General features: G+C 37.6%; 1 long non-coding RNA gene across 1 annotated transcript in view; it reads right to left on the bottom strand.

Annotated features, from left to right (window-relative positions):
* Positions 1-18,211, bottom strand: part of LOC109260377 (uncharacterized) — a 51,242-nt gene extending 33,031 nt beyond the window's left edge. Inside the window, exon 1 of the long non-coding RNA XR_008421330.1 lies at positions 18,172-18,211. This is a non-coding gene — a long non-coding RNA (uncharacterized LOC109260377). The remainder of the gene's footprint in view (positions 1-18,171) is intronic.
* Between the last annotated feature and the right edge of the window lie 7,560 nt (positions 18,212-25,771).

Here is a 25,771-nt window from a genome sequence, read left to right as displayed (position 1 = left end):
AGAAACTTAGCCCTGGTTCTCCTACCCCTATGCTTTGACTCTCACCTCCCCTGCCCCGCCCCCCCCAACTCCCTTTTAGTATTACTGCACTTCTCCTGCATGATTTCAAGTTTCACTGATCATTGGGAAAAGTTCTGAAAGTGACATCGACATTTAAAAGCAGATGACATTGCAGATGTTGAATATTTAATTTTTTTTTTAACGTTTATTTATTTTTGAGACAGAGAGAGACAGAGCATGAACAGGGGAGGGGCAGAGAGAGAGGGAGACACAGAATCTGAAATGGGCTCCAGGCTCTGAGCTGTCAGCACAGAGCCCGACACGGGGCTCGAACTCACGGACCGTGAGATCATGACCTGAGCCGAAGTCAGACGCTTAACGGACCAAGCCACCCAGGCGCCCCGAATATTTAATCCGTAGGTTTGGCGGTCGTGGTGTACTCGGCCTTTTTCTACATTTTTAAATTATTATTATTTTTTACTTTTTAAGAAGTCAGCTTGTTTTTTGGCAGTTTGGGTGTGAGCACTCAAACTGATTAATTTCAGTGTGACTATTAGAGAAAACCTTTTAAATATAGAGAAAAGAAAAAAGGCTTATAACACATGAGAAAGGCTATAGCTTTGGAAACGCATTGTGTTTTTTTTTTTCAAACAATATATGTATGAATAACACATTCTCCCTTTACCCCATTGGATATTCTTGCTGCATAGACTAAAACTCATCATTGGAAAGACATATTTTTCTAATGTTTCAGGTGTCTAACAAAATGATTCTAAAAACACACATAACCTCTTAATATGTTGTCCAAATGAGGACACTTTGAGAATGAAAAGGCGTTGTAAATAATACACTGGGACAACAGGTATAAACCAGTTTATCTCACAAATAAGGCACTGGTTGTCACCATTTTCCCCCAAAGATCCAAATCAATGCAAACAGTTCTCTTCTAGTTTTCTACCATATGCCATTAGGAAAATTCCAATTAAAACAACAAGGTAATGCCACTGCATACCCAATAGATCAGTCAAAATCTGGAATATTGACAATGCCAGATGCTTATGAGAACATAGAGCAACAGAAACTAATTCATTGCTTGTGGGAATGCAAATGGTACAGCCACTTTGCAATGGTACAGCCAATGCAATATGGCCACAGAATACACCTCAGAGTGGGATGATGGGAATATGACAGATTACTGCCTTTTCTTTGTTGCTGGCCCTGCCCAAAATGTTGTAAAATTTATCTCAACCGTTGTACTTTACAAGTAGACAACCACAAGGAAACAGAATGTCATAACATTTTTAAGGATCACACTCAGGTTCACAGCAAAATTAGGAGAAAAGTAATGAAATTTCCTATATGCCTCCCTACTCCCATACTATGACATTTATTTTTTATTGTGGTAAAATACATGTAGCATAAAATTTACTATTTTTAGGAGCACACAGGTGGCTCATTCGGTTAAGCGCTGGACTTCAGCTCAGGTCATGATCTCACGGTTCATGAGTTTGAGCCCCACATTGGGCTCTCTGCTGTCAGCACAGAGCCTCCTTCAGATCCTCTGTCTCCCTCTCTCTGCCACTTCCCTGCTCATGCTGTCTCTCTCTCAAAAAGAAACATTTAAAAAATTACTAGTGTTAAGTGTACAGTTCAGTGGCATTAAGTAGATACACATCATTGTGCAACTATCAATACTATCCATTTCTGGGACGTTTTCATCACCCCAAACTGGAACTCTATACCCATGAAAAGGCAACTCCCATACCTCCTCCCACCAGTCCCTAGTCACCATTATTCTGGCTTCTATCTCTATGGATTTGACTGATCTACATGCCTCAGGTAAGTAGAATAATACAGTAAGTGTCCTTTTCTAACTGGCTTGTTTCAGTTGGCCTAACTTTTTCAAGGCTCGTGTATGTTCTAACATGTACCAGAATTCCATATGTTTTAAAGGCTGAAAAATATTCTAATGCACGCATATACCACATCGTGTTTATCCCTTTATCAACTGATAGACACTTGGGTTGCTTTCACATTTTGGCTATTGTTAGTAATGCTGGTATGAGCATGGGGGTACAAATAACTGTTTGGGTCCTTCCTTTAAATTCTTTTGAGTATATACCCAGAAGGAGAATCGCTAGATGATATGGTAGTTCTAGTTTTAAATTTTCTTTCTGAGAAACTACTATACTGGTTTCCTTAGCAGCTGCTCCATTTTTCATTCTGACCACTAGTGCACATGGGTTCTGATTTCTCCACAACTTCACCAACACTAATTTTGTAAATATTCTTTTTGTGTTTTTAATAATAGATAGCTTAATGGCTGTAAAGTGGTATCCCGTTGTGGTTCTGGTATTTCCCTAATGATTAGTGATACTGAACATCCTCTGTGCTTATTTTGCCATGAGTGTATCTTCTTTGGAGAAATGTCTATTCACATTCTTTGCCCAATTTTTACACTGAGTTGTTTTTCTGTTGAGTTGTACAAGTTTTCTTTATATGTTCTAGATATATCTGAGTTAATTAGATATGGTATAACACAAGGATCTAAAATTTTTTGCATTGTTTCCAATGTCCAGTTTTCCCACAATCATTTTTTTGAAAAGACTTTTCTTTCCCACTGAATCCATTTGACACCCTCATAAAAATCACTTGACTGTATATGTGAGGGTTTATTTGTGAACTGTTAATCCCATTTATTGTTCTGTATACCTGTCTTCATGCCACCACCACAGTGTTTCTACAACTGTAGCTTTGCATTAAGTTTTGAAATCAGGAAGGGTAAGAGCAACTTTTTTTTTTTTTTTCAGATTGTTTTGGCTATTCAAGGTCCTTTGCAACTCCATATGAATTTTATGATAAATTTTTCTACGTCCGCAAAAAAAGTCAACGTTTAATAGGATTGCTCTGAATCTGTAGATCATTTTGAGTAGTACTGACGTTTTAACAATTTAAGTTTTCTAGTCAATGAACATGGGATGCCTTTCTACTTACAGGCATACCTTATTACAGATAGTGCTTTTTTTATTTTTTTAACAAACGAAAAGTCTGTAGTAACTCTGCATCAAGCAAGTCTATTCGTGTCATTTCTCAACAGGATTTGTTTACTTCATGTCTCCATGTCACGTTTTCAAATGTTTTCATGATTATATCAAAAGTGCTGCAATCCCATGATAAAACTTTAATGAATGAGGAGTTGTTTCTATTAATGGTTTCTTAAGACAGAATCTATTCCTGCTGAAGATGCTGTCATGACTGTTGACATTACAACAAAGGATTTAGAATATTACATAAACTTTGTTGATAAAGCAGCAGTAGAGTTTGAGAGGAATCATTTCAGTTTTGAAAGAAGTTCTGTTGTGTATAAAATGCTTTGAAACAGCATCACATGCTACAGAGAAATAGCTCATGAAAGGAAGTGTCAGTCAAGGAGGCAGACACCATTGTTGGCTCCTTTTAAGAAATTGCCACAGCTGCCTGAACCTTCCGCAACCACCACCATGATCAGTCATCAGTCAGCAATCATCAACATCGAGGCAAGACCCTCCACCAGCACAAAGATTAAGACTCACTGAAAGCTCGGGTGATGATTAACGTTGTTTAGCAATATTTTTAAATTAAGGTATATACATTGGTTTGTTAGAAATAATGCTATTGCATACTTAAGAGACTACAATATAGTGTAATCATAAATTTTATATGCACTGGGAAAGAAAAAAATTCATTCAACTTACTTTTTTGAAGCGGTCTGGAACCAAACCTGCACTATCTCTGAGGTGTGCCTGTATTGGTTTCTTCTGTAATTTCTTCCAGCAATGTTTGTAGTTTTCAGTGTGCATATCTGTTACCTCCTTGGTTAATTTTGTTTTCATGTATTTTATTCTGTTAACCCGTTGGAGCCAATGTGGATTGAAAGATATAAAGAAGAAAAAAACCTGTCTTCTTCTCCATTAACACGTGGCCTCAGTACTCCTTAAATGAGGGAAAATGGCCCTTTAATGCATTCTTAAACTTCAATACCCCATCTCTGCTAAGATCCTGTACATACTTCCCTCTTCTTCCTGAATTACTGTCTCATCTTTGTTTCTTTTCAAGATGTGAAGTATATCTTAAGAGGATTGGACAAATGTGGCCTGACTCTTGTATGGGGGATTTTTCTCCCTCATTCATTTCCCAGGTTAATGGTTATGATAATGGGGGCCAATTGTCTGGTTAGTGTAGCATGGGATGGGGACTTGAGGGAATCTTCCCAAGCAGCTGCCCAAACTCCTTTGTTTCAGGGCGGTTCCTTGTCTTCCCCTGCCCAACATGGACTGCCTATTTTCACTTTTTGCTGGTGAAAAGAAAACGTGTATCTGTTCATCTGTCTGAGCTGACCAGCTTTAGGACTGGGAAGCTTCTTTCTCTGCCCTCTGGGCTCTTATCTGCCTCCGGCCTTGCTGGTGGAGCCTCGCCTCTTCTGCCTTCCCCTTGTCCATTCTGTTTCTGCACCGCCGTGGGTGTGGCTTGCATAATCCACTCCTATACCACCCTCTGTGCCTCCAGTGCCACTGGCTCCTGGTCCTCCTAACCTCGCTTTCAAGGAGCGACTAGCACTCCAAGCTCTTGGGCCACACCTTTATGAGATTCAAACTCGAGCACCTCCTTAATCAACGGGGTGTCCAGGGACTCCTCCCTGGACTTCAACCACCCACTTCAGATTTTCCCACAAGTGCCCCAGGGAAAAGTTGACAGTGAAGAACTGACTTTTAAGTGGACATAGGTGCATCATATTCTGTATTCAAACTAATTTAAGTGTGTTAGTTTAAGATACACATCTTTAGAGTTAGCAGCATTAAATATAAAACTTTAATTCTACCAAGGTTTACTGAAAGCCAAATAAGCGTGTGTTATTTCTGTTGCAATTTTTCAGCAAAAAATATGACTTCATATGAAGGTTAACTTTTTCTGTCTCAAAGGTTTCATGGGTTATTGTTAAAAAACAAGTAGAATGAATAAATAAAAAGTTTCAGAGCTTTCAAAATATTTGGTAACCTAAAACTTTCAACTTTTACTAAGTTAGATGATAAACTGGATTGAATTCACTGGATATATAAGTCTTCTCCAAATAAGATAAAATACTGAAGCTTTGATTACTGATGTAGGTTTGTGTTTTTGGTATCTCATTGCACACAAACTCAGGATTCTTGGGTCTGTTGGTAAACGTGCCCTGTGTTTTGCTCTAAGACTGTACTATGGAAAAGCATGTTTTTAGGAATTGCAAATTGTATTTATAAAGTTCAAATATAGAGAATTCTGGTGTGTAACAGTTCACAACTGGTTACTGATTTTGGAGACAAAGGCATAAAAAATTAAATTTCCTTACTACTACAACCCATTGACAAGTTACTCTTGTAACCTCTTCCACTTACTCTCTCTCTCTCTAAAAACAAACAAAAAAACCCAAAACAAACAAATAAAAAAACCCACTTCCTTTGGAAACTTCCTTTATCTTTACCCCCCAAGATATATGATGATGGCAAACATCCCTCAAGCATATGACCCACTGATACACATCTGAAGGGTTTAATGACTGAGGTTTTACTAAACAGTAATGAATGACGTTTTCTTTTTTAAAAATCTTTTTAAAGTTTATTTATTTATTTTGAGAGAGAGAGAGAGAGCAAGCAGGGAGCAGTAGAGGGGCAGAGAGGGAGACAGAGAATCCCAGCAGGTTCCACGCTGTCAGCCCAGAGCCTGATGTAGCTGGAACTCACAAATCATGAGATCATGACCTGAGCTGAAACCAAGAGTTGGATGCTTAATTGACTGAGCCCCACAGGCACCCCATTAAATGACATTTTCTTAACAGCTAGCCACCTCAAGGTCCTGGAAACCTTGTTTCCAAAATTTCTTAGAGACTTAAGCTATCCCTAACCCCCTCCCAATGTGGAAGTATATAATCAGTCACTCCTCACGACTCCAATGCAGGTCTTTCTGTCCAGGGGACCTATCCCCATGTTTTAATAAAACCACCTTTTCACACCTAAAACATCTCAAGAATTCTCTCTTGACCATTTGCTCTGAACCCCAACATTTCCATGTCAATCACTGCTTGCTTTTCACTGGATCAAAGTTCTGATAAATATGGTTAGGACACTTGGGGGTGATGGGAGAAGCAAAACAGTGTGCAGGAAAGGAGGAGGTATATGAGAAAGATAAAAGGAATCGAAATATATTTTTCTGAGGAAAAAAGAAAGTAATTTTCTCCTAAAATAAGATTATTTAGAGAGAAAAGGCTTAGGACAAAATCTGAATGAAAAAGAAAATTGTACAAGGTTTGTGAAGGGCAGTCTTTGCAAAAGAATTTGATGTGTGGTCAAGAGAAAAGTTCAAATGAATGGACTTTAAAAGTACACTGGTGTAAGATTGACATTCTGCTATTCTCTTTATTAAAAAGACAAAGTTTTCTTGATTTGTGGGTCTGTTCTTAATAGGAATTATAGACAAAGTTTTTTTTTTTTATCTTCCCAGAAAAACAAGGTTTCTATGTTTTGTCTTCCTCATCTTTGATTACTTATGATAGTGAAAACTTCCTCAATATAGGGCACCTGGGAGACTCATTTGGTTGAGCATCCAACTTTTGATTTTGGCTCAGGTCATGTTCTTGGTGCTGTGGGATTGAGCTCTGCATCACGCTCCATGCTCAGCATGGAGATTCTTTCTCTCCCTCTCCCCTACTCACATCCTCTCTCTACAATAAAAAAATAAAATAAAAATAAAAACAACAACAACAAAACTTTGTCAGTATCAAAGAAGCTACGTTTTTATATATAACTTCCTGTAAAATTCCTTATTGCTCCCTTGCTTAAATGTAAATACTAGTTTTATAATGATCTGTAATCCTACTTAGGTATGAGCTTTAAATTTTTCTGAGGTTTTTGACAAGCTTCATGACATTTGAGTTGTAAATGAAGTCTTTTTGATTAATTAGGCTGGTTTATTTGGTATGTGAAGTTATTTGGGAAGCACCGTCAAGGGAATAATAAGCCTTAGGTTGTATTGTTTGGATAAATGCTGTAACTGTTCCAGGAATTATATGTAATTTCTAAAGTTTTAATATGTTTTGGTATACGGCCCTCACTTGGTATTCTGATTAGTCAAGTGTTATAGAAATAACTGGATTTCCTTGTCAGCTCTATTGTAACAAATTCTCTCTTTAACCATGTTCATTTTTGAGTCTTTTGTCATTTATAGTTATTCTCTAGAAAAATGTATTTAATCTTCAGGAAGACTCATTAAAATGACTTTTGACAAATACAGGTTTTTGGTTTTATTTTGTTTTTGAGAGAGAGAGGGAGAGAGAGAGGCAGAGCACAAGTGGGTGAGGGGCAGAGGGAGAGAGAATCTTAAACAGTCTCCATGCCTCGTGTGGCGCCTAGTGAGGAGCTTGATCTTATGAACATGAGATCATGACCTGAGCCAAAACAGAGTCGGATGCTTAACCAACTGAGCCAACCAGGTGTCCCCAAGTGCAGGTTTTTGGTATCTTTAAAATCACAAAACTGAAATGGGTAAGAATTTCCAGAACTAATGGAAAAAGCTGTATTCAAACTGAACAAGAATTAGTAACATAGGACTAAATGAATTGAGAAAGATGATTATAGTATTTGTGACCCCTGTTTGAAACACTGTTGCTTCTCTAATGTTTGTTCTTCCAGATCAAGGTTACTTCCTCTTAAGATACCCATGATATACAAAAACATTATAAATATTCCTTTGTGAACAAATTGAAGCATTTAACTTTTCTCCCTACCTGAACCCTCTGACACTCAGAAACTGTCAGTGAATATTCGTTCTTCTGTGGCAGGTATAATCATTTGCATAAGTTTAATGAGAATCTGTTCTCCTTGTAACAGGAAACCACTGGAAACATCAGTTATATTACCAAAGCTTTGACTGGAATGTCATGTTTGACAGACATGCATAGACTCAGATATGACCATACAGTTTTAAGGAACTACGGCTGACTTTATGAAGCACGGAGTCAATAAAGCACCTTTGGAAATGTTGGCCTGATACCTTGCTTATTACAGAGTTCCCAGCAGCCTGAGTAAAGAATGTCACTTCCTGGCAGGTGCAGGAACCTCAGGATATTGTGGGGCCCTTGGCAAGAGGAATTTTCCCAAATCTACAGGCACTGCAGTCAACTCTGATGACTTGGCATGGCCTCTGACCTCAAGAGGTGATTAAAAGTTCAATCTAGATTCCTTTATAAAAAGTTCCAGCAAGGCATATTTTAATAGATATATGATGATCAATCATTATTCCTGATGAGTGTATCTAAATGATTATGCCAAGTTTAGTAAAACTGGACTTATCTTACATACAAAGTAGTCTTTATTTGGCTGGCTATCTTTGATAAAAATTATGGTGATTATAGAGAGAAAATATGCTTCCATAACACATCTTTGTAGATATTAGATTTTTAAAAAAAATTTTTTTTAACGTTTATTTTTGAGATAGAGAGAGAGACAGAGCATGAATGGGGGAGGGTCAGAGAGAGGGAGACACAGGATCCGAAACAGGCTCCAGGCTCTGAGCTGTCAGCACAGAGCCCGACGCGGGGCTCGAACTCACAGACCGCGAGATCATGACCTGAGCTGAAGTCGGCCGCCCAACCGACTGAGCCACCCAGGCGCCCCTGTAGATATTAGATTTTAACACTATTTACTGTAAAGTGCACTAGAATATGAATTCTTCTGGGTTTCTGAAATATCTGGCTATGGCTCTCCAAACTAAAGTTTCCAGTATTTCCTCAGTATCATAATTTAAAGTCATTAAAAACTAAAATTTCCCTTTTCCCTGAAGCCCTGAATATTGATGCTGCACAATTTGGGGTGGACTTCAGAGAAATGGGCACAAAGCTTGCGTATGGAGAATCTTCGTGCGTGTTGCTCTATGGGTCATTCAAAAGGATCACCAGAGACATTCGAATTACAAACCAAAAGTCATCTGATTCCTGCTGCCTGATCCCACTCCATCTGAGGATGCTTCAATTCTGACATCTAAAAATCTTCTCATTGGTAGCACTGGAGACTGAGACACTAAGTTTGTAATTTTCTACAACCATTAACTGAAAATTTTCTTTTGTTTCCATAGAAGTTCCACTTATTAATTACCGAATTGCTTGCCGAACAAAACAGAGTCTATATGATGGCTAACACCACCTGCTACACAATTAAGGCCTTAAGTGACTCTCAAAATAGCATTACGTTATGAAACATTGAAATAACTCAAATGCGTAAAGCAAAATTGAATGGTCTGAGATGTCTTTTAAAAAAAATTTTTAAAAAATGTTTTTATTTATTTTTGAGACAGAGAGAGACAGAGCATGAGCAGGGGAGGGGCAGAGAGAGAGGGAGATACAGAATCCAAAGCAGGATCCAGGCTCTGAGCTGTCAGCACAGAGCCCGACACGGGGCTCAAACTCACAGACCATGAGATTGTGACCTGAGCCGAAGTCGGACGCTTAACTGACTGAGCCACCCAGGTGCCCCAAAGAAGAGGTTTTTCTTTTTTTTTTTTTTTTTAATGTTTACTTATTTTGATAGAAAGTGAGTGAGTGGAAGAGGGGCAGAGAGAGAGAGAGGGACAGAGGATCTGAAGCAGGTTCTGTGCTGACAGCAGAGAGCGCAATGTGGTGCAAGAACTCACAAACCCTGAGATCATGACCTGAGGTGAAGTTAGATGCTCAACAGACTGAGCCACCTAGGCGACCCTTGAATGGTCTGAGATGTCTTAAGAGCAGCAGGAGGAACATTCTTCATTATTAAAACAGAATGTTCTGTATGTTGCAGATTATCACAAAAATGTAAACACGATTGCTAAAAGATACAGATTGGTGTTTTAAACGACCTCGCTCTGTAAACTCCTGGACTGGAAGAGGATTTTGGACAAGTATCAGGTCTTTTTATTGGGCTTCTTTTTCTCATATTAATCTTATTTTGTTGTGTTTTCTGATGTTTCTCTGCCTGGTGCCGAGACTCCTTCACTGCCACAACTTCTGGCTGACAGATGATCCTTTCTACTCAAGGAAATTCATATATATTGTCTACCTTGTACTGGGCTGCCTCTGCCTTTGGTTACTCCAGTATATAAATTCCCCAACTGACCAATGTCCACCCATAGGCAGAGACATCCCTATGCCCCTATTCAGCAGGAAGAAGATATAGAAGAGAAGACCTTCCACCCTAAGCAATCTTAAAGATTTAAAGGTCAGGGGGAAAATGATGAAGAGAACAAAGGCAAGAGAAATGTAGATAATGTAGATAAATGTACATTTATGTAGATAAAATTAAATTTCCTTAAAACTTGCAGCTCATTGATAAGTCCCTGAGATATGCAGCGTGTGACATCCCTCAAAGAACTCACAACTGCCTTAATGTTAATGCTTTACTAGAGACTAAAAGCAACCTCAGCTTGACAATAGCCAGGCCTCCAGGATCCTTTAAATTTTCTTTAACATAAGGAAATCCCTTTGGAGACTTCTGTCATCTCTAACCAACTCCCCATCCCCAACTTAAAAATATATTATCAGTTACATTTCACAATCACAGAGTGGCTCTTTCTGCCACTGAGTGGTCCTGTTCCTGGGCTATAATATAAAACACCTTTTTGCACTGTAAAATGTCTCAAGAATTCTTTGTTGACTCTTGTGCTCAATGACCCCACATCAGTTATACTGTTTACTTATTGTTTGTATGGTTACTGTTCGGTTTTCACAATGCAGTGGAAGCTCCATCATACAGACTTTTTCTTGCTCTGCATCCTAACACTAATCCCTAGCACAATGCAGGGATGTTCTCATTAGGACACATAAACCAACAACAACAAAATGTGATCACTTTCTATTCTCAAGAGAACGGGCAGGACAAAATATTCACTTATTCTTTGGCCAGCCCTGCGCAAGTAAGCCAAAGGATACTGGATGGCTGTTGAAATGGGAGGGAGGGCTACAGAGAAGGCACATGGGAGAAAACCAAACACAGACGGCTTTACCGACCCTGAAGTTGGAATTCAATTTTCATTTCCTTTTGACACTGATGTATCTACATTAGGGCACATGCTGGGCCTAGCCTAGGATCCTAAACTTCCCCCTGAGGGGGTTGGAGATTTTTTTTCTCCCTCTTGATTCATTCCACTATGGATGCTTATTATCACATGTTAACTTTCTAGGCTGCTGATAAAGCTACACTTCAAATCTGAACAATGGAGGTATTTCCCTAGGAAGCCTGTCTTAGCCCTCATTTGAAATAGTCAAATCCTTTCTCTTCTTCTCAATATAGTACATTTCCTGAGGGCTACATTCCAGTTAAATAAAGACCAACTCCCAAGCTCTTTCTACTACCTATTTTCAACCTTTGCAGCCCTGTGCTGCCCTCAAATTCTGGGATTACGTCAAGCAGCTGCACAACCCACAGGGTGGGAAGACTCTTCCTCTCTTGCAGGCTAAACTTGAGAACAAACTTTTGATTTCTTTGACAACCTGGATTTATTTTTAGAGATATTAGAATGACTCACCTCTCCTGACATTTGTTTCTATAAAAACTAACTTTAAAATGTCACACTTCCAACTCTGTACAAAGAGCAAGAGAAAAGCTGCAAAAGCAATTGAACCTGAAGAGGACTCCACTTGAGACTTGCTTTCATCCTGCCTTATCTGCCCTCCCCCCCCTTCTCTTTTGAGACTGATGTGCCTCTCCTGACCACCTCCACAGAACCATATCCTACAGGTGTGTGTTTGTGTGAGTGACCAAACAATGGACCTCTAGGACCAGGAAGGCACTAACACAAGCCAAAATAAAAGTGAGCCCTTGTTTGCATCACTGCCTCTGCACATGAATTGCTGACTCCAATATTATTAACAGAGTATACAGATGGCTCACAGAAATATTAAAAATAATTGAAGGACGTACAACACAGAACATTGTTCCTGATACAATATTCAGTACCTTGCACCTCCCTTTTGTTTTATTTAAATTTCTCAAGGGAAGTCGACAGACTTAAAGCAAAGAGGATAACAAAGAGTATGAGGCAACTGATAAGTATGTCATGAAAGATTTCCATATGAAGTGGAAAAAGAAAAAGGCTCCAAAGTGAATAGATAAAAAAAGATAGGGAGAAACAGACAAAAATGCAATCATATTTCCCAATCCAAAGCTTATTGTGGAGCTGGAATTATAAAGATTTTCTTTGGCCAAAATTTTTAATTTCTAACTGTTACTTCTAGAATGAAAAAAACAAAGTACAGCAAACTTTAAAAAAATGCAGTTTTCACAGTGTTCTCTAAGTGAATATGTGTGTCTACACTTAAAATGTATTTACTTGTAATGTTTGTGAATTCCTGGATCGGTTACACTAAAGGATTCATGTTGGCCATAAGCAAAGGCTAGAAACAGAAATCTACTCCGGCTTAGGATACCAAAAAGATATTATAGGAACCAGTTGAGAGAGCAACAGAATGGATTCTGGCTGCCAGAGAGATGCAGTACAAGTCTGAAGCTGCTGAGAAAGGTCTTCTCATATATCCAAATTAACTAGAGAATAAGAGGAATAACTCAACCTGGGAATCGTGACCATACTAAGCAGCAAATAGATGTGAAATATTTGCCAAGCATTTATCATACACTAAATGTCCATACCTAAATTATATGAGGAAAACACAACAGATTTAACAAAGTGTGCCAGTTTTTCAGGCATGCACAATCTAAAAATATTACAGATACCCACCCTTCAAGACTTGAAAGATGTGAGGCCATTGTACATGCAAAAGAATCTTATGTAAGGGGAAACCAGGGGGAATTTTAGAAAACCCAAGATGACAAGGAGACTATTACTGAATCCTGAGGACAAGTAAGAGAAGAAGGAGTAGTATTAGAAATGGGAAAATCAGTCTAGTTGGTTAAAGATGGATAGCATTACATTTTGAAATAAGCTGCATTTCAATGTATTTAATGTTTCCAAAGCTATTCATAAATTCTCAATATTGTATGACGAATGAATGAATAAGCAAATGAGAAAAACAGTAAGTATATTGTGAAGTGTACTGTGTACATTTAAAGATGGTGGTGAGGGTTGAAAACTTGTGTGCAACCTGCCTCTCCGACAATTTACTTATTCCCAGCAGGGTCATGCCATGAGTATTAAAGACTAAGATTCTATCTTACACTTAGGATGAGGAATTTCTCAAGTCCCTGTTTTCCAGCATCTGATTCAAAAGGTGTTTTTTCAGATCTCCTTTGTTCTTCATCTTAATCCCACCCCCCCCCCCCCCGCGACCCGTTCCTGTTCTTTGTCTATGCCTGTTTGATTTGTTGACTCATTTTTAGGTTGTGTCTAGCTTAAAATGCTTTAGAAATTGTCTTCACTCTCCCATCATCTGTCATGGTGCAGAAATTGGGTAGGGGCAATGCCACCACTGTTCTTGTACCCAGGCTTCCAGGACCCAGCCCTGACAGTCTTATCTGGAAAAAGGTTTGCTGAATTGGCTAGGAGTCCATTCCACTGAGGTTATGTTGAGTCAGTTAGAAGGCTGGATTCCAGTTATGGTGACTCCATTAATTAATTCTGGATTCTAGAATTCAGCTGTGAACAAGACAGATATAGTCTCTGCTCTCATGGAACTTACATTTCAATGAAGGAGAAAATGATAGTAAGTTTGGAGAGGCATGAAAGAAATCATTAAAGGGTGGTAAGGTTCAGCAATGCTATGATCCCACTTCTGTGTTAAGAGATTACTTGCTTCTGTGCACAGGAGATGAGTTGAGGGGGCCAGGAGTAGACCGTAGATGGTCAGTTAAGTGACATGAAAGTAGACCAAAGTAGAAAACACAGTAGTTGGGACAGAGAGTGGAGATGGGCAGATATGAGTGTACTAAATATGTATTTTGGAAAGTAAATTTGACAGGACTTGTTATTGCAATGGAATTGGGTGACAGGAAGCAAGAGCAAGGGTTCTGGGAAATCAGTGGAGTCTCGGGCTCTACTGGCTTGGTATTTGACTCACAGCAGCAAGGGAAGACTGACTTAAATATTCATATTACAACCAGTCAGTTTCCACTCAGCAAATTTTTCAGTGTAAATCTTTGCCCTAATAGAAGTAAGCCAAACTCACATCTCTGTCGTGTGGCAGTACTTAGACTAGAAGTTGGTCCAAAACTGTGAACATACAGTGCCCAGATTCAAGACCATCTGTTGGGTGGGATACAGCTCATTCAGAAGCAGATCATCTAGATTTAGTAGTGGCCAGATGCCAAACAAAGATGAGACAATTATAAACCAAAGGAAGCAGTTGGTGTTTCCCTGAAAGAGGTGAGTTTTGAAGAAAGGTCATAGCGAATCCTATTCCTTGAATTGTGTCCTCTAGTGGCTTAAAAAAAAAAGTAAACGATTGTAGGAAGCTCTTTGAAATAGCAGGGTGAATGACATCTGTCTTGGTCTATGAAAGCATTTGGCCACCTGGTTGACTTTTTACTTAAAAGGCAATTATCTCCAGGTCATTATTTCTGCTGAAAGATCATGACCAAATTTACAGATGTCATTAGATGGACCTCCATATTGTATTTCCATCCTCTGGGCTGTAAAAGGGCTACAGAAAAATTACCTTTTGTACCCAGGGGATGCTGCATTTTGTCATGAAGTCCCCAAATATCAAATAGCTAAGGGAAGTTCTCTTCAGTTCACGTAGTCTATGCTGTCAAAGCTATACATGATTTCTTTACTTGTCTCCCCAGAAGTTCCAAAGAATACAGAGGAGATAGGAGAAAATTTACTCTCCTCCAGTTCAAGGGTCCCATTATACAAGTGGTCTACTTTTTTTAAAAAATTATTTTGACAGAATTCAAGAAAGAAAATCAGGCAGAAAGACAGTGATGCAAGTATTATGGTGATCATAGTTGAGAAAGATTGCTTTGTTTTTTTTAATGATTATTGATTTGAGACGGGGTGGGGGGGAGGGAGGGAGAGAGAGAAAGGGGGAGAAAATCCTAAGCAGGCTCTGCACTCAGTGCAGAGCCCAACATGGGGCTCAATCCCATGACTGTGAGATAATGACCTGAGCTGAAATCAAGAATTGGATGCTTAACTGACTGAGCCACCCAGGCACCCCAGAGACCACTTTGAAGGATTAGAGGGTGATAAAATACTTCCATTACCAGAGCGTCTTCTATGCACTCCGTTATGTTAGATACTTTAGACCTATTTTTCTACTTAAATTTCACAGTGACTCTTTAAAATAATTGTTGTTCCTATTTTATAAAAGAGGAATCTAAGACTCAATCAATCTATGGATCCAAGGATTGAAAGAAAATATTCCAGTTGAGTCAAATGAATGAGACATATGTGTATGAAAATGGCAATAAATACTAGTGTTAGACACTGACTGTTCTTTTGGACCCCCAGGCAATCCTAAGACACTGTCTGCGAGAAAGCTAACTTCATGGAATTTCATGCCTCTCTGAACAAACTATGCCATTGAGGTCTCTGTCACTCAAATGGTTGAGGTAATATGAACAAAACAACTTGCATTATTTTATTCTCTCCACCCACTTGCCTAATGTGTAGCAATCTGATAAATATATTTCTCCTCTTTCTCCAGTATACAAAAGTTCAACCTTGTCACTATAGCATTATCATGTCTTACTAGATTAAGACTTCTCTGTTTTGGATTTATTCAAATAAAAGCCCTTGTTAATATATAAATATTACCTTGAAAAGTCAAACAAAGTAAAGATACAATAGGTAGTTTAAACCAGTATGACTAAATTAGTTTTGACAAAGGAAAGAACAAGAACACAAAGCAGTGAATAGTGTGTGTTGTGGAGTCAGGGTTGGGGTGTGTGGAAGAGCGGTTTGTGTAGAATTTAGTATAAAGGGAAGGCAAGAGTGGAGGAGGGAGGAAGGGAGAGAATGAGGGAGAGAGGAGATGGCTTAGGAGGATGGAGGAGATAAGAAAGAGAGGAGGGCAGGAGGCAAGGCAACAGTAATATCGTTGAGTGTAAGATGCATCTGCCTCACAAATGTTATGTAAATGGCTCAATGTACAAGTACAAGGACACCTGACTCTTTAACCCATTTGTGTTTAGACTGCTCTCTTCTGAAGGACTGACGTTACATGATCAGGGTGCTTTTTTATAAAGGGTGAATTACTTTTAAAATAATTATCTCTGAAAATATACTACAAGGAGACTAATCTCTGGGACTCTCAGTTAAATATATCTTTTCTCCTTTGAAACTTCATTAGTCATTCTTGAGAAGGGATGCTGCTGTTTTAAGTTTGCATACGAAGAGAAGAGGAAGGGAAAGAAAGAAGAATCATTAAGCTGCCCAGATTTAACTTGGGCTGGGTGATCCAATTTCCAGGGCTGATGAATGTAACCTTTTCCTCCAATGATCTAAAACACAGGAAGGTACCAGTCATTGTAGAGACTATACTGGTGTAGGTAGCTTTACCTGTCTTTTGGTTTTTGTATTTTGCTAGAGAAAATGTGTTATTTCTTGAGATTGCTGAAGCCTCAGAGACCCACCTGTGCTGTCACGGTTTTCCAGGCTCACTGAAATGTGACTTACTGTTCTTTCTTCTCTGTTCAAGCAGGACCAACAAGTTCCTTCAACAAATATTTATGGGCTGTCACCAAATGCCAAGAAGAAGGCTCAGCCCTAAGACTGAAATAATCCGTAAGGCATAGTTTCTGTCTTTGAGGAGCTCACTTAATTACGCCCAATATTTAAGACTTTCTTCATGCCTAATAATTCTGAATGTTTTGTTGCTAATTTATATTTCAATGTTGCAGGGGCAGCCTAAGTAAACTGATTATTTTCACTGAGATACTTTATTTATTGTTGACCCATGGCCAATGGGTCAGTGGTGGTACTATAGCCATTTTGGTGCACGGACTGAACAGTAAAACCTGAACTCTTGACTGTTATTCACCAGTGCCAGCCCCCCAGCAGTGACCCTGAATCTAGTCTTTTCTAACTTGCAGATCTCTGGATTAGTGTCTATGAAATACAACTGTGAGCCTCCACTGGGCAGGAGCAGGAAAATGGTCACTTCCGTCCATCACACTGTGTCAATCAAGATACAAGTACAGTATAACTATGCTTGAATGATAAAAGATTGAAATGAAGAGATCTGCTTTACAACCTATTTGATTTTTAAATATAATACTTTAAGGTGCTAATTTATGATGAAGTTTATAATAAAACAAATAAGTGATCAGAGGAAAAATTAAATGACACAAGGAGAAATATACAACACTTGTACTGGAAGACTAGTACATTTCTCTTCATAACTAATAAACCAAGAAAACAAAAAAAGCCACCAAGACTACAGAACAATGGAACACTATATTTACAAAATTGACCTAATTTACTATATACAACTCTGTATATAAATCTCTAGAACACTCACTCTTTTTAAGTACACATTTACTACATTGACAATATAAAAGGTGGTTAGTCTCAACAGATTTAGGAAAATTCAAAACATACCAGATATGTTCTCTGACCACTTTAGAATGGAATGATGTTAGATATAATTTAAAAATCTAGAAAATTCTATCATATTTGGAAATTTTAAAATACACTTTTAAATAACTCATGGTCCAATGAAGAAATTACAAATGACTATCAAAAAATCTTTGGAACTGAATCATAATGAAAACAACACATCTGAAAACATGTGATATATATCTAAATCCATGCTCAAAGAGATATTTATAGATGTTAATGTATATGCTATAAATGACAATTATTTAAGCATCCATTTCAAAAAATTGGGAAAACAACAGAAAATTAACTCAAAAAATAAAAAGAAAAAATAATAAAGATAAGAAGTAGAGGAATTAACAATAATACTGTAAGGATAAAGTGAAAAACTTTCTGGCTATACATGGATGGAATGGACAAAATCCTAGAAAATCACAAATCACCAAATGTGTCCCCCAAGAAAAACATACCAGTCCTATATCTATGAAATAAATTGTATTCATCACTCAAAACCTTCCCCAAAAGAAAACTACAAGCTCAGATGCTTTCTTATAAATGTTTCATGATTTATAACTAACGGTTAAAGAAATGATAACATCACTGTTATAAAAATTTTCTAGAGAGTAAGATTGGAACACTTACCAAAATGTATGTCATCTGTGTGATCTTGATATCAAAACCTAAAAAAAAGAAAAAAATACGAGACTATGATTTTTTTCAAAATTCCGGGTGTGTGTGTGTGTGTGTGTGTGTGTTTAAATTGGCAAGCTATTTCTATATGTATACATAAACCAAAAGTTCCCCAATAACTAAGACAATCTTGATGAAGATGAGCACATATGGAAGACATATGATGCCATATATGAAAACGTATCATAAACTACATTAAGTGAGTCCTTGCTTCGGCAGCACATATAGTGAACTACATTAAGTCATATGCTATTTATCTAAAGGTAAACAATAAGCCAATGATTTAGAAAGGAGATTCTAGAAATAGGTCCACACACATATAGACATTTGGATTATAAAAATTAGGATTAGAAGTAAAGACTGTTCAGAAAATAGTGCTGGAATAATGAGGTATCAGTGAGGAAGTGGAAATCTGAATTCTAGCTCATAATGAAACACATTCCATGTGAAATTAAATCTAAACATAAAGGGTAAAGTATAAAATATAATTTTTATATTTTGAATTTTTAATCTTGACAAAAAAGCATTAATTTGACTATATTAAAATTTTTTTTAAATATTTATTCATTTTTGAGAGACAGAGAGAGACAGAGTGTGAACAGAGGATGGGCAGAGAGGGAGACACAGAATCCAATGCAAGCTCCAGGCTTTGAGCTATCAGCACAGACACCAACGTGGAGCTTGAACTGAACTCATGAACCATGAAATCATGACCTGAGCCGAAGTTGAGTGCTTAACTGACTGAGACACTCAGGAGCCCCCCTAATTTGACTATATTAAAACTGAAATATTTCATTAGTATAGATTCCATTAACAGAGAGATAAAGGCAAATCCACAAATCAGACCACACTCAACAATTACATCTGATAAAGGGCTCATTTCTAAAATGTATAGAGAACTTCCATAAATCAATAGAAAAAGTCAAATAATTTGAAAAATTTGCAAAAAAAAAAAACTTGAAGAGGAACTTCAAAAATTAGCACATCCAAATGACAAATCAGCACTGAAAAGATGTACTTCTTCCTTGATAATCAAAGTGCAGATTACCACCACAATGACAATCCACTATGCATCCACCAATATGCCTAAAACTAAAAAGACTGGCAGTGCCAAGTGTATATGAGAATATAGAATAAGTCAACTCTCATACATTACTGAACAGGGATATAAATCGCTTAAGTCCTTTGGAAAAGTCTTTAGCAGTATTTACTAAAGTTGAAACATACACATATTCTTTGCCTCATATGTTTTTGTCGTAACTCTATCCAACAAAAATACATATGAATGAACAGTTGTAATAGCACCAAACAGGATATATAATTCAAATGTATACCAATAGTAATTGGGGGGAAACGTTGTACATTACAGGGTATGTTATACAGCAATGAAAATGAATAAATTCTAGTTTAATTCAACAGTATGGGTAAGTATTAGTAGCATAATATTGAACAAAAGACTCCAGACATGGAGGAAGAGAGGCAGGAAGATTGTGGAGTAGGAGGATCCTAAGCTCCACTTGCTCCATGGACACTGAGATAACACCTGGTCCTGTGCAAGTAACTCTGAAAACAACATTAAGATTCAAAGAATAGACCTGTACAGTTAATCCTAAAGAGGAGGCCACATCATTCAGGCTAGGAGGGACAGAGATAGGCAGGGAACCAAATCCCTGGTGAGACCAGCACAGCTAAGAGGGACACTACAAGCAGGAAGAAGCAAGACACTCAGATCTCACACAAGATACCTCTGGCACAGGAGACCTACACTGGGGGAAATAAATCCCCATAATATCTGGCTTTGAAAAACAGCAGGGCTTAACTTCAGGAGCTTTGAAAATCAGCAGAGCTTGGGGTGCCTTGGTGATTCAGTTAGTTGAGCATCTGATTCTTGATTTTAGCTCAGGTCATTATCCCAGAGTCATGGGATTGAGCCCCATGTCAGGCTCCTCCCTGAGCATGGAGCCTGCTTAAGATTCTCTCTCTCTCTCTCTCTCTCTCTCTCTCTCTCTCTCTCTCTCTCTCTCCCTCCCTCTGCTCCTCTTCCCAAATCATGCCCACCCGCCCTCCTAAATAAATAAATAAATAAATAAATAAATAAATAAATAAATAAATAAAATTAGCAGAGCTTAATTGTGGGAGAGCTGGAGGGTGAAAGGAAATTGGAATATATGCCCTTAAAGAGTCAACATAATAAATACCTCAAAGCCCAAGACCTAGCCAGAAGCAGCAGTTTGTAAAATATCTGGGATAAAGTGAAGGAGATCTACTGACTCATCTCCGAATGTGTGCTGTAGAACAGGGACCTTCAGGAACTTTCTCTAGAGACAATAGCGTTATGGGTTCCATTTCTCTCACCCTCCCCAGCCTAGATAACCAGACATTTCCAGGGGGCAGTTCTGCCCTGCCACAGTGCTCTCGCACTGCAGACCTGCCCAACATGCTTGTGTTGGCATGCATCCCTCTAAAAGGGCTCCTGCCCCACCATACCCTCAAGGCAGCCCCAGCAGGGATAAGCACCATTGCAAAGTGACTCCTGACCTGGGAAGGTAGACAGTTAACCCCACACACCAGTGCACTCATAGTTCCAGCAGCATGGCTCTTAGCTGGTGGCACAGGGAGCAGCTACTGCCCTTCAGTGCCCAGCATCTGTGGCAGAAGCTAATTGTGGACAGCTACTCTGAATACTGGCCCCACTCACCAAGGAGAGCCTCTCATTTGACCATGCATGAGATAAGCCCTACCCTTTGGTGTTCCAGCAACTGTGGCAGACAGGCTAATTATACAAGCTAGGCTGACTGCTGGTTCTACCAACTAGAGTCTTACTTGGTGATCTCATACAGATCTTCCAACAAATCTTGTCTAATCTGCTCACAGAAGGCAAAGCAGATCACTGCAGCAGGCTGGGCTGAAGGCAATTATGGCTCAGCCACAACAGTAGAGTGCATGCAGGCCACACAATGGGCATTCCTTGGGCGCCTCATTCTGATGACCAGGGTAGACTGCACTACAGGGCACTGCAAGACCTCTTTTATGGGAGACCACTATTCTCAAGAGCAGGAGACACATCTGACCTATCTAATACAAAGAAACACACACAGAGAATTAGATAAAGTTGTAAGAGGAATATGTCACACATCAAAGAACAAGACAAAATCACAGTAAAAGAACTACATGATATGAAGAAAAGCAAAATGTCCTGATAAAGAATTTAAAGTAATGATTATTAAGATCTCACTGGGTTTGAGAAAAGAGTGGATAAACTCAATCAGAACTTGAACAAAGAGATAAAAAATACAAACAAGATCTAGGCAGAAGTGAAGAATTTAATAAATGAAATAAAAATTTACTAGAGGGAATCAACAGCAGATTAGAGGATGGAGAAGAACAGATCAGCAATCTGGAAGACAGAGTAATGGAAAGTAACTAAGTTAAACAGCAAAAAGAAAAAACAATAATGAAAAATGAGGATAGGTAAGGGAACTCAGCAACATCACCAAGCATAGTAACATTTGCATTATAGGCATCCTAGAAGAAGAGAAAGAGAAGGGGGCAGGAAATTTATCTGAGGAGATAACAGTTGAAAAACTCCCTAATCTGGGGGAAAATAACACAGACATCCATATCCAGGAGTCATAGAGAGCCCCTAAGCAGTAGTACCCAAGGAAGGTCACAGTGAAACACATTTTAATTAAAATGGCAACAAAGTAATGATGAAGAGATAATTTTAAAAGCAACAAGAGAAAAAAGTTACATATCAGGGAAACCCCATGAGTCTATCAGCTGAATTTCCATCAGAAATTTGCATGCCAGAAGAGTGCAGCATATGTTCAAAGTGCTGAAAGGAAAATCCTACAACCACGAATGGTCTACCCGGCAAATTTGTCATTTACATGGGAAAGAGAGATGAAGAGTTTCCCAGGCATAAAATTTAAAGGAGTTCATCACCACTAAACCAGTCATACAAGGATGTTAAAGGGAATTCCTTGAGTGGAAAGAAGAGGTAAGAAATTATGAAGAAAATTGTGAAAGGTAAAAAATTTCAGTTAAAAACATATATATATTAAAGGTAGTAGATTAAATCAATTATAAAGTCAATAAGAAGGTTAGAACACAAGAGTAGTAAAGTCAGTTTTATCTACAAAAATTAGTTAAGGGATACACAAAATAAAAAGATGTAATATATGCAATCATATGCATAAAATGTTTGTGGGGGGGGGGACTAAAGATTTAGTGCTTTTGGAATGTATTCAAACTTAAGCAACCATCAGCTTAATATAGACTACTACAAACATAAAATGCTATATATGAACTCCATGATAATGTCAAATCAAAAACATATACAAGTTATACTAAATATAAAGGGAAAGGAATCCAAAAACAACAGTAAAGAAAGGCATCAAACCACCAGGGAACAGAACAAAAGACACAGAAAGGAACAGAGATGAACTAAAACCAAAAACAACCAGAAAGCAATTAACAACATGGTAGTAAGTACACACCTATGAAGAATTACTTTCAATGTAATGGACTAAATTGCTCCAAGAAAAGAAAGGGTGACTGCATGAATAAAACAAAACAAAACAAAACACATGTATATGCTGCCTACAAGAGACTCACTTCAGAGCTAAAGACATATAGACAGTGAAAGTTCAGAAAAACACATAGCACGAAAATCAGGGGAAAAAAACAAGCTTGGTGTGGTAATACTTATCTCAGACAAGATAGACTTTAAAACAAAGTCTCTAGTTAGAGACAATGAAGGGACCTGCATAATTATAAAGGGGTCAATCCAACAAGAGGATATAACATTACAAATAACTATGCAACCAACATTGAAGGACTTAAATACATAAAACAAACATTAACAGACATAAAGGGAGAAGTTGACTGTAACAGTAATAACAGAGGACTAACAGTAATAATAGAGGACTTTAACACCTTACTTAACATCTATGGTTAGACCATCCAGATAGAAAATTAATAAGGAAACAGTGGCTTTGAACAACACCTTAGACTAGATGGACCTAAGGGTTATGTACAGAACATTCCATTCCAAACCAAAAGAATGCACATTCTTTTTTAGTGCACATGAAACATTCTCTTGGATAAATCACATGTTAGTCCACAAAACAAGTCTCAGTAAATTTAAGATTGAAACCACAACAAGCACCTTTCTAACCATACAGGATGAAATTAGAAATCAATTTCAAGAAAAAAAATGGAAAAAACACAAACATACGGAGGACAATCAACATGCCACTAAACAATGAGTAGGTTAACCAAGATATTAGAGAGTCAAAAATTACACGGAGACAAATGAAAATGAGAACATAAAGGTACAAAATCTTTGGGATATACCAAAATAAACCCAACTGGGTATATATTTTTTTAGCAATATAGAGCTTTCTCATGAAACAAGAAAATTTTCAACTAAACCACCTAACCTTATACCTAAAGGATCAAGGAAGGAAAAACAGAGCCCAAAGCCAGTAGAAGGAAGGAAATATAAAGGATTAGAGTAGAAATAAAGGAAATAACGACTATAAAAAGAATAGGAAATATAATGAAACCAAGAACCCATTCTTTGAAAAGATAAACAAAATTGATCATTAGCAAGACTCATCAAGAAAATAAAAGATCCTAAATTAAAATCACAAATAAAGGGGAAATAACAACCCACACTACAGTATTATCAAGGATTATAAGAGATTATGAAAAACTATATGCAAATAATGTGAACAACCAAGTAGTGGATAAATTCCTAGAAATATACATTTTCCAAAACTGAATCACCAAGTAATACATAATTTGAACAGACCAATTAGTAGTAACAAAATTGAATTGGTAATCCAAAAACCCTTGGCAAACAGAAGTCCAGGACCAGATGGCTTCAAAGAGGAATACTACCAATGATTTAAAGAAGAGTTAATGCCTATACTTTTCAATATATTCCAAATAATAGAAGTGGAAGAACAACTTCTAAATTCATTCTACAAGGCCAGTATTACCCTAATATTAAAACCAGACAATGACATTACAAAACAAGAAAAGTATAGGCCACTATCTTTGATGAAGATAGATGCAAAAATCCTCAACAAAATATTAGCAAACGAAATTCAACAATACATTAAAAAAATCATTCACCGCAATTAAATAGGATATATTGTAGAAATGCAAGTGTGGTTCATCATTTGCAGATCAATCAATGTGAAATATCATTAATAAGAGAAAGGACAGGGGCATCTGGTTAAGTGTCTGACTCTTGATTTCGGTTCAGGTCATGATCTCTTGATTCATGAGATCAAGCCCTGCAGCAGGCTCTGTGCTGACAGCATGAAGACTTCTTGGGATTCTCTTTCTCAATCTCTCTCTCTCTATCTCTCTCTCTTTCTCTCTGCCCCTCCCCCACTTGCTCACATGTACGTGCTATCTTTTTCAAAATAAATAAACTTTAAAAAAAGTTTCCCTCATAAAAAGATAAGAAAATGGAAACAAATCACATGATCCTCTCACAAGGCACAGAAAAACTGACAAAATGCAACATATACTTATGATAAATACTCTTAAAGTGGGTTTTCAGGGAACATACCTCAACATAATAAGGGCCATATAGAAAAACCCAGAGCAAACATCATCTTAATTGGTGAAAAACTGAGATCTTTTCCTCTAAGTTCAGGAACAAGACAAGGATGTCCATTTTTACCGTATTCACCATAGTACTAAAAGTTCTACCTGTACTGATAAGAAAAAGATTGATAAAAGACCTCTAACTGGTAGCGAAGAAGTAAAATGGTCACTATTGGCAGATGGCATGATACTGTATATAGAAAACTCAAAACAACAAAAATCTATTGTATCTGACTATTGAATTTAATAATGTTGCAGGTACAAAATTATAATAATGAAGTCTGGTGCATTTCTGACACTAATGACAAAGTAGCAGAAACAGAAAATTAAGAAAACAATTCCATATGCAATTGCAGAAAAAATAAAAAACCTAGGAATAAATTTAACTAAGGAGGTGAAAGATCTATACTTTTAAAGCTATAAGACACTGATAAAAGAAATTGAAGACAACACAAATACAAAGATATTCACCGCTCAAAAAAATGAAGAGTATTATTAAAATGTTCACACTACCCAAAGAAATCTATACTTTCACTGAAATCCCTACCAAACCCCAACACTAGTTTTGACAGAGTTACAACAAATAACTCTACAATTTCTATGGAACCACAAAAGACCTCGATTAGCCAAAACAATCTTGAGAAAAAAAACAAACCTGGAGTTATCGCATTCCCAGATTTCAAGATATTCTACAAAGCTATAGTAATCAAAACAGTTTGTTACTGGCACAAAGATCTACACAGAGATCAATGGAACAGGATAGTCTAGAAATAAACCCACATCAATATTGTCAATTAATCTATGATGAAGGAGGCATGAATATCAATGGGGAAAAGACAGAATCTTCAACAAATGGAGCAGGGAATATTGGACAGATACATGAAAAAGAATGAATCTGGATTATTTTCTTACACTATACACAAAA

This window comes from Panthera pardus, unplaced genomic scaffold (genome assembly GCF_024362965.1).
Source record: "Panthera pardus isolate Hobbes unplaced genomic scaffold, ASM2436296v1 HiC_scaffold_12, whole genome shotgun sequence".
NCBI lineage: Eukaryota > Metazoa > Chordata > Mammalia > Carnivora > Felidae > Panthera > Panthera pardus.
Note: the sequence above shows the minus strand (reverse complement) of the source record. Positions and strands in the feature narration are given on the sequence as shown.